The 8,015-nt window shown below is 39.0% G+C and overlaps 1 long non-coding RNA gene across 1 annotated transcript in view; it reads right to left on the bottom strand.

Moving 5' to 3' along the window:
* Window positions 1-547: 547 nt before the first annotated feature.
* Window positions 548-8,015, bottom strand: part of LOC117504539 — a 28,294-nt gene continuing 20,826 nt past the window's right edge. Inside the window, exon 2 of the long non-coding RNA XR_004558818.1 lies at window positions 548-577. This is a non-coding gene — a long non-coding RNA (uncharacterized LOC117504539). The remainder of the gene's footprint in view (window positions 578-8,015) is intronic.

Below are 8,015 nucleotides of genomic sequence, written 5' to 3'. Positions count from 1 at the left end.
AATCATTTGTTATGTGACAGAGAATTAGGGGTAAACTGATGGAATAAAGTGCATAAATGAAGGGGGCAATAAAAGAAAAATCCACAGAATGAAGATTCATCGTTAAAAAAAAGAAAAGAAAAAAGAATAATAAGAGAAAATCTCATCAGATTGTGACCCCACCATTTGTCAGCCTCAGCCGTGTCTGTGTAAGAGAGAGTAAGTCGGTGCATTCATGCACAATGGCGCTATCAGTGTATCTGTCGGGCAAGATGATAAAGGCGTCCGGGAGCTTCACACGTGCACGGCTGGCAGACAGAAAATTCTCCCATCAGCACTGTTCTCCGCCTGCCTGAATGTAATGTGCACAATTCAGCTGCAGCACCGGGAAAAGCGAGCAGCGGGTGGTGGGGCGATGGAACTGTTCGATGGAGGAGGGGAGCGCACAGGGATCAGTTTTGGACACGCATCATTTTTCCTCCTTTGGACTCTGGCAGCTGTGGTGGTGGTGGTGGGGGTGGCGGGTAAGGACGGAGGACAAAATGGGTGAGCCGAGGATGCCTTAAGAGCATGAAAGAGAAAAAAAAAAATCAACCAACTATTAACCAAAGGGAGAAGCAGAATGAAGGAAATAAGGATTTCACAGGCCTTAATGACGGTGGGGTGCTACATGCTAACGAGCCACGATAAAGCAACTTAGATTTCCATATGCACTCTGCTGGTCACGCCCAACTTTTAAATTAAAAGATGTCAACACAGTGGCCACTCGTAGATTACCTTCTTTCAAAGTCAGTGTAGCCGACCACTTCTGAGCAATAACCTGATCTCCGGATTCTGTAGTCCTCCAACAAGTCATAAATCCACAGTTGGCGGGTTTTCAAGCACAGATGCCTCAGTGGCTGTCAGTTCTCAAGGCATTTTCACAACTCCGCTTTAAAATTCAAGCATCACTATAGTAGTTTATGACATTTAACGCATTACTTTTCATCATCTGCATTCAACACACCTACATGCATCAGTGTGTGGGTGTGGCCATCTGTGCGGTTCTAAACAAAATAATGTTTTGATCTGATTTGGAACAAATTTGGTGGAATGACTGAGTGTGAGACAAGCCCACAATGATTTAATATAAACAAAAATTAGTTTAAAATCAAGTTCAAAGATCAAGGTCAATAAGTGGACCCAATGGTTATACTGTACACAGCACATATTTAGAAGGAATTGGTTGGAAAAAAAATTTATATAAGGCATGTGAATCTCATTACTAACAATGATTTAATACGCATCTCGATACACTACCAGCGATACGATACATATAGTGATACATAACGATACTGATGATATGATGCGATACGATTCACCCCTGTTCACGATTAGATGTGATTTGATATGTATTTGATGGCGATTCAATTCTTCATGATGCGATGCGATTTGGTGCAATACAATTGGAGATGGATATTGATAACATTTTAATCAATGCCATTATCTATTATGCTTATCGATCCGATTCCTTATCAATTCCGTTATCAATACCGCTTGTGAATTTTCTGTGTACTAAAAGTAGGCTTTACAGGTTTTCTATGTCAACATTTTGTTGAGTCTTAAAGTAAATAAATACAAAATTTGTCAATGAATCCTTGATCTCTGGACATAAATAAAAATCAATCGCGCACGTTTGTATCTAGATACTGATTCATACCGATTCATCTCCACATGCCTAATATATATTAGCGTGTTCCTCTACAGTATGCTAAGAATAAAAATGTGACTTTCTTAAGTTGACAAAGTTGTTCATCATGATGAGAAAATGTTTTGTGCAAAATTTATTTCGATAAGACTAGTCTAACCACTGCCGCACGCGGAGTGGAAATTGCAGTGCTTGAGCATATTAGTGCAAACCAGCACTGGTAATGTACCTATTCACAAATGAAACACAAATTGAAACAACAATCCTTTCTCCTTTAACTGACCATACAGGAGAGAAATGTCCACAAATTTGGTGAAAATAAACAGTCATGGGGAGTGGCGTTTGGTTATGATATTCTTCGCCTCCGGGAACTGATGTCAATGCCACTCAACAACTTGCAGCAGGTATTGGTGCTGCTGTTCATCCTTCATTAGGATCTGATTGTAATCCTGGATACGTGCAACTCCTCGTTCAGCAATATCACTGAAAGCAGCAATGTTATCCAGGACCTGCTGTGACAACTGGAATGACGGGTCATCCTCCCACTCTGAGGGGTCCTTGATGAGGAAGTCCATGTTGACGTTGAATGACTCAAAAATGTGACCTGAGGCAGATGCAACAAAACCTGTCACTAATGAAATAATGTATCCAGTTCATAACTCAAAATGTCACTTGCACATCACAAAAAACAAGCTGAAGTTTGTTTTTCGGAACCACCCTAATTCGAGTGGTCGTGAAAAACAAACCTGAACAAACCCTTCTGAAATGAGACAGTCGAGCCCACGGAGCATTCTGCTATTGCGCAAACTTCACACCTACACACCCTAACCTAACGTAGTCATTTTTGACTTTTTATTTATTCTTCACTTAGAAATAGTACGTATTTTCAATTGTACAAGTGTCCTTTTTAAATATACCAACCATTTTGTCTCGGAGAAAAAAAAAATTGTGGGGTTCATTTTCAGGAGAAAGAAGGCACACATTGGGCGCTTCAAAAGCAGCCTTCAAAATGGAATGGTGCAGCGGTGAAAAACAACCTGAAGTGACCATCATCTGTGGTCACCTGTGCAGACACAGAAGATTGTTAAGCCTTTAAATCTACTCCAGCACATCTGCTAAGTGGTGTGTGTGTGTATATATATATATATATATATATATATATATATATATATATATATATATATATATATATATATATATCACGGTGTACTTTTAGAAATGACTTTCACACCATTAAAAACACATTAGTTTTTTTTAACCCTCTACCTGAACATCACTGACTCCAACCCAGAGATAAAAATCTACCCAGTAGCCAAACTTCTTAACCTGTAGCACTTCACAACACTCTTCTTCTGCTATTACCAACCACTTACTGCACCTCACGCAGCAGCTTGACTATCAATACTTTTACTAGATCTGTGTGTGTGTGTGTGCGCGCGCGCCCATTCAAAGTCCCCACTTCACCCCCTCCCTCCCCCACCCCCTTCCACCCGTACAACTGTTCAAACACTCAGCCCCTCACACCCGCATCTTGAAACAAAAGCGTGACCAACACCTTTGTGTGCAGCCAGCTGCACGGTTACCAGCGCTGAGCACGCAGCGATCTAACAAGAAACACACAAGAAATGTCCCAATGTCGGTAGAGTGAGGCGAGGGCCCAGTTGGTATGCCGGCCGCACACTAACACACGTCCCCATACTGGGCCTTGTGTTCTGTTTCTTTTGGCAACGGAAGTTCACTGTTTGAGAGAGCTGCTAGACAAAACAAATGCCCCTCACTCTCCCTCTCCCATCATTCTGTCTGCCTTTTCACACCTCTCTCCTTCCATCCTTCCAACAAGCTCCAGCTTGCTTGCTCATCGTTTCCATTCCTTTTTTCCTGCACCTGTTTGTAGGCAAGATTATTCAAAAGCTAAAGAATTAAAAAACTAATTCATGCATTTATTTCCTCTAGGCTGGACTATTGTAATTAATTGTAATTAATACATTATTATATTATTATTATTATTATACATAATTCATTATTATCAGGTGTCCTAAAAGTTCCCTGAAAAGCCTTCAGTTAATTCAAAATGCTGCAGCTAGAGTGCTAGCAGGGACTAGAAGGAGAGAGCATATCTCACCCATATTGGCTTCTCTTCATTGGCTTCCTGTTAATTCTAGAATAGAATTTAAAATTCTTCTTCTTACTTATAAGGTTTTGAATAATCAGGTCCCATCTTATCTTAGGGACCTCATAGTACCATATCACCCCAAAAGAGCGCTTCGCTCTCAGACTGCAGGCTTACTTGTAGTTCCTAGGGTTTGTAAGAATAGAATGGGAGGCAGAGCCTTCATCTTTCAGGCTCCTCTCCTGTGGAACCAGCTCCCAATTCGGATCAGGGAGTCAGACACCCTCTCTACTTTTAAGATTAGGCTTAAAACTTTTCTTTTTGCTAAAGCTTATAGTTAGGGCTGGATCAGGTGACCCTGAACCATCCCTTAGTTATGCTGCTATAGACTTAGACTGCTGCGGGGTTCCCATGATGCACTGAGTGTTTCTTTCTCTTTTTGCTCTGTATGCACCACTCTGCATTTAATCATTAGTGATTGATCTCTGCTCCCCTCCACAGCATGTCTTTTTCCTGATTTTCTCCCTCAGCCCCAACCAGTCCCAGCAGAAGACTGCCCCTCCCTGAGCCTGGTTCTGCTGGAGGTTTCTTCCTGTTAAAAGGGAGTTTTTCCTTCCCACTGTCGCCAAGTGCTTGCTCACAGGGGGTCGTTTTGACCGTTGGGGTTTTTCCGTAATTATTGTATGGCCTTGCCTTACAATATAAGGCGCCTTGGGGCAACTATTTGTTGTGATTTGGCGCTATATAAATAAAATTTAATTGATTGATGTGACCCATAAAAGAAAACTATTCAATTCTGTGGTTGCTCCAGAAACAAATATGGAGACACTAAATTTTGAACTTATTTTTATTATTTATTATCATCAGATACTTTATAGATTGTACCTGCCTTCAAACATATTACATTTTGGTGGAAATCTGATCAAAAACTTAATATATTCATATCACTTTATCCTGCAGTAACTTCACAAAGTTAATTATCATTATGTTCTGTTATATTTATGTATTCAATTAGCTTTATGTTGTGTTACCATCATGTACTGAGATAGCTTCACATCCTATTACCTTTATGTATGCAGTTAGCTTTATGCTCCTTTAAATGTTGAGATAGCTTTATGTTCCGTTACCTTTATGTATGCAGTTAGCTTTATGCTCCTTTAAATGTTGAGATAGCTTTATGTTCCGTTACCTTTATGTATGCAGTTAGCCTTATGCTCCTTTATATGTTGAGATAGCTTTATGTTCCGTTACCTTTATGTATGCAGTTAGCCTTATGCTCCTTTAAATGTTGAGATAGCTTTATGTTCCGTTACCTTTATGTATGCAGTTAGCTTTATGCTCCTTTAAATGTTGAAATACCTTTATGTTCTGTCACCTTTATGTATGCAGTTAGCTTTATGCTCCTTTATATGTTGAGATAGCTTTATGTTCCGTTCCCTTAATGTATGCAGTTAGCTTTATGATCCTTTAAATGTTGAGATAGCTTTACATTCCGTTACCTTTATGTATGCAGTTAGCTTTATGCTCCTTTATATGTTGAGATAGCTTTATGTTCCGTTCCCTTAATGTATGCAGTTAGCTTTATGCTCCTTTATATGTTGAGATAGCTTTATGTTCCGTTCCCTTAATGTATGCAGTTAGCTTTATGATCCTTTAAATGTTGAGATAGCTTTATGTTCTGTTCCCTTTATGTATGCAGTTAGCTTTATGCTCCTTTATATCTTGAGAAAGCTTTACGTTCTGTTACTTTATGTATGCAGTTACCTTTATGCTCCTTTAAATGTTGAGATAGCTTTACGTTCCGGTACCTTTATGTATGCAGTTACCTTTATGCTCCTTTAAATGTTGAGATAGCTTTACGTTCCGGTACGTTTATGTATGCAGTTAGCTTTATGCTCCTTTAAATGTTGAGATAGCTTAATGTTCCGTTACTTTTATGTATGCAGTTAGCTTTATGCTCCTTTATATGTTGAGATAGCTTTATGTTCCGTTTCCTTTATGTATGCAGTTAGCTTTATGCTTCTTTAAATGTTGAGATAGCTTTACATTCCGTTACCTTTATGTTTGCAGTTACCTTTATGCTCCTTTAAATGTTAAGATAGCTTTATGTTCCATTCCCTTTATGTATGCAGTTAGCCTTATGCTCCTTTATATAGCGACTTAGTTTTATGATCTGTTACCATTATATATTATTTCAATTTATGTTACATTTACTGTATGTACTGTTAGCTGTGTATAATAAGAAAGCTTTTTGTTCCATTGATTTTATGCTGATAGTTTTACATATTCAGTTATTTTAGTTACATTAGCTTTATGTCTTCAGTAAACTTAAAATATTCAGTTACCTGTATGCATTCATTTGCCACATCAACTTTATAAATTGCTACCTTTGTATAATAAGAAAGCTTTGTTTTGTCTTTATATATTCAGCTGAATTTATGCACCATTAGCTTTATACATTCAGTATCTATGTGTCCTTTAACTTTATATCTTCAGAAACCTTTATGTTCACTTAACTTTAGACATTCAGATAGCTTTGTAAACATCAAAGCTATCTGAATATATAAACTATATGTTTTCAAATAGCTCTACACTCAGTTGACTTTCTAGAATCAATAAGCTTTATATTGCGCTGCTTTTATACTGTATATGTAATCTGTTAATGCAGTATTATATTATAGTAGTTATAGTTTTATTGGATTATTATGTAGTTCATTTTCTATATTCCATTATCTTCATGTACTAGATTTATGTTCAGTTTGCGCTACATTCAGTTAGCTTGGCATTCAGACAACTTTTCAGCAAGAAGACCATGGGGTCAGTTCCATCAAAGCCCAGTGCAATTTGTACATTCTTTTGTAGTTATCTCTCACCATCAAAACATGAATACAATGTCCAATCTTACAGTTGGTGGCAGTATTGGCACTCCAGTCGCCATAAAAACCCCAGTCCAATTTGGAAGCATGCCAGCTTCAATTGGGTCCACTTGAAAATGCTGTTCCTGGTTGTAATAGATACTACGAACACATGAGATGACAAATGTAACATGAGCACATAAGGAGCAAGAACAGGGTTTTGCTTGTAGCGGGAGAATTTAGACAAGCACGGACTTTTGGAAGTTTAACATCAAATGGCAACCATACTCATTTTAAAAGAACTTACATATTGATAGTTGATAATGTGACCCCTTTAAGTAGTATGTTTATTCATGGTGTACTTGAGCTTGTGTTCACAGAACTACTGAGAGTACTGGGTATAGATACATTTTAGGTCAGATTCACACATTGGGTCACTCATCAGCGCCCTAGTTCTCCATCACTCAGCGTTCTCTTTCCTCCCCTGTGTCTTATGGCCTCTCGCTGCCTGGTTCGCACACCAGCACGGCTCAGTGCCTCCCCAGACACACACTATTCTCCATGCTCATTGTTCCCCGTGACAGCTTTTGTAGTCGGGAGAAAAAGCGCCTCTAACAATCTCCCAAATTCGCCAGCTCACCCTCCTCGCCTGCCTCCCCCTCACCGGCAGCTTTCACCGTTACTCATCCTCACACGCATGCACGCACATTCCAAAAGGTCAAAGGGTGCAGCTGCCTCAATAAAGAGATGGGGGAGTGGAAGGGGAGAAAGGGGGAGGTAGGTGACTCATTCACTTTCCTCCCTTTTTTTGCTCTGCAGAACGCAAATTAGTGCATCGAGATTGGGGGCGTTGTGGGGGGTTTGATAGTGATTTGGGGATGGTGTTTGGGGTGCCTCGTTTTTTTGGCTCGGTTTGCAGCTATTGGAACGGGACTTGTTGTACCTCTTTCTCATTCTGTTTACTCTGTTTGGCCGCAGCAGATGTAAACACAAACCATCGGTTGCAACCATTTAACAGAAAGGATCTTTGGCAAAGGCGCTCATTTTGTTTTTGTTTTTTAAACGATGGCCACCAAGCTGTTTTATACAATCTGAAATACCTACTTTTTGTGTGATTTATTAATTACATAGTAAAAAGAATAAAAAGAGTGAGTGTAATTCAGATGACTAGTCTCTATTACCAACACTAAGAGTATTTCATTAGTTTCAGGGTTGACTGTTTTTATTTTTATTTTTTCCTTTATGGTGGTTTACGTGCCGTTTTGAAAAGCACAGGCTTTCATATTCTGAAAATTACGCAGTTATGAAGAAAATTTTAAAAGCGTGAACAAATTTTATAAGAACAAAGGTGATCCGTTTGAAGGTCACTGATGAAATAAGACCA

This window comes from Thalassophryne amazonica, chromosome 23 (assembly GCF_902500255.1).
Source record: "Thalassophryne amazonica chromosome 23, fThaAma1.1, whole genome shotgun sequence".
Lineage (NCBI taxonomy): Eukaryota > Metazoa > Chordata > Actinopteri > Batrachoidiformes > Batrachoididae > Thalassophryne > Thalassophryne amazonica.
The sequence above is the reverse complement of the archived record's forward strand: the minus strand, read 5'-3'. Positions and strand labels throughout refer to the sequence as shown.